The sequence below is a fragment of the Dendrobium catenatum genome, unplaced genomic scaffold (assembly GCF_001605985.2).
Source record: "Dendrobium catenatum unplaced genomic scaffold, ASM160598v2 fragScaff_scaffold_621, whole genome shotgun sequence".
Lineage (NCBI taxonomy): Eukaryota > Viridiplantae > Streptophyta > Magnoliopsida > Asparagales > Orchidaceae > Dendrobium > Dendrobium catenatum.
Window position 1 is genome coordinate 14,028,719 of NW_021319083.1, and position 2,801 is coordinate 14,031,519.

A 2,801-nucleotide genomic window follows, 5' to 3' on the forward strand; every position below is an offset into this window, starting at 1 on the left:
ATAGAAGTTGAGCGACGACAATAGAGTAATGCTGATAAGGAAATGGAGATTGAGCAACATTGATTTTTAGCATTAATCGTCAAACATGACTAATGTGATCTTCAAATATTTAAGCTCTCCCAATTTCATGTCAATGTACCCCTCATATTAAGAATGAGTGTCGATTTATAGATTTTTAAGGTGTTATTTTAATTATTTTGACTAAATTACTCAAACACTCTATTAAACGGCTCATATTGATTATCTTGATCATATACAATTTTTTTTTCTTCATCTAAGAGTTTTGATGATAGCATGCATAATTTAGTTATCTTCCACTCATTGAATTTAACTCGTTGATACGCTTGTTTTGAAACAAGCACATACAATTCGAAGATAGTTTAGTTCTTCAATTAATATCACAGAGTTTCTATTTACCTTTTAAGTGACTAATTTGAGCTTATTTGGACTTAAATCATAACAACACTTTTGTATTGTTAGACCTGTCTTATCGAATTGTTCATTTTAACTATATAACCAAAAATAGTGCTGCGATAGCTTTTTTTTTATAATGTTTGCTAAATAGTTCAAATAATCCCAAATTTTGCTCTGAAATTATCTTTGTCTAATATTTATTAAGATTTGTATTTAATCAGACATAACCCATAGAAAATCTTATGGACTTGTAATTATTTAATTTTTATCTACAAACATCATAAATAATTTATCACAATATAAAGCATAATTTTCAAAGATTCGGCAAGTTAAGCAATTAATGGAATGAAAAACTTTTCTTCCAAAATTTTCATTTATTTTATTATACTTAGACTGTTCTAATTTAACATTATTACCATAAATTAAAATCTTATATGTATTTGTAAATTATTTGTAAACTATGTTGATAAATAAAATATAATTAAAAAAACTGCATAAACAAAAAGATCCTACAGCCATGCAACCTAATCAGCTTAAGAGTAAAAATTATTTGTGTGACCACGAAAAATCTTTTGTTTCTAACATAATTTTTTTTAATATATCTATACTTTGTTCAATTAAATGTTATTGTAAATAAGTTTTTAAATAGTTTCTTTAAGCAAAATTATTTTAAATTGTCAGAAAAAGAGAACGTGTAGCTTTAATTGTAGATATGACACATAAAGCCAGAAGATATTAAGAAATCAGAAGAATCCATAACTTAGGATGGGAGAAGGAATCTCATTCCTAAGTTCTAGGCAGGATCATATTATTAAACAAGATTCTCTAGATTAATTTTAAACATTTCATTGGTGGTTTCGAAATGATCAACCAAGACATTACTTAAAAGCACTAAATTAGGCTTCGTTTGATTCGATTTATGCTTATATAAAAAGGAGTTTTTAAAAAAGAGGTTGAGAAAAAACCGTTTAATAAAATGGAGTTTCAATAATGAGATATGTTTGAGTAATATTTTTAAAAGTGCTTATTAATACTTGAAAGTAAGTTTAAATTGTTTGTTTAAGAGTTCTGCTTTGAGATTTTATTATAAAAGACATAATTGCCCATGAAATTTATATTACAACGAAGCAGCTAAGATAAAAAAAAATTCGAAGAAAATTTCTCTATAAAGTTAGAACAAAAAGGCTTCACCATCCTAAGAGCGTCCTCATTGAACAAGAGGATCACTTTCATCATACCTTTGAAAATCAACAGGTCTTTAAGATTTCTCAAAGGATTAGACAGCTGGTTTTGTGTTATAACCCGAGCTGGGTCGAACCGGTCCGGGATTTCTTCCGCACGCACAAGCAAAAGCCATATTCGACGTATACATTTTATCCCTCTGCCGTCATCTCTCCCTCCAAATAGCGGTTTCTTTCCATATTCGATGAATTCTCCCTCCTAGTTGCCTCTCTCTCACCATTTAGGGCAAATTGGAATCATGGCATCATTTTTACTCCTCTTTTCTCCATCGAAGCAACCGCCGAAATCCTTCCTCCTCGCTTCTTGCAATAGCCGCCTACAACAAGTTTTTCTTTCAATTGTGAGCTCAAACACTCTTTTCCCCTCTCCTTCATTCTTCTTCTTCATTGCCAAGGTGTAGGATAGATGTTCTCTTTTATGGAGTTTATATTATTCGATTTTTATTTTGTTGAAATGCTTTTATGGTGAATTATGTCTTTGGGAAGGAAATCTTATTCAAGTTGATATTTGAATTAATCAAAATTCTATGTTATCTTGCAGCTTTTAGAAGAATCATTAATCCAAGTTTTATTGTGGAGCTTCTTTTAAGTTTGATCTCCATAGGGTGTTTTGTTATGTCGTAGAATCAATTGTATTATTTGGCGATAGTTTTTGTGTTTATGGTGTGGCTAAGGTTAATAAGTATATTCTTTTTTATGCATTGTTGAATATGCTTAATGTTATTTGGTTTTTTCTACTTGTAGGATTGTTGCTTAGAGAGTTGAGCGAGCCGCTTTCGAGATTCAAGTTTGTGCAACCATTATAGGTTTGTTATCTATTTTTTTGTAAACGTGCCATTCTTAGTTAGGGGCGCAATTCATGCTGATTGTAGTAGGTTTCTTATAATTATTTAGATTGTTAGTTCTATTTTGAATCCTTTAGTATAATCATATAAAGTAAATCTTTGATATATATAAAGTAAATCTTTGTTATTGTTCATATGAATCAACATGTGATAATCATAACCATATTTGATTTATTGCTCATTAGTTCTTAATTTTGCAAGTTAATTTTATATGTTAGAAAAGTTATATTTATGCCATTTAACTTGGTTAAATAAAATAAATATCATTCCTGCAAATCATACTTGACAAGTTGATTTATAT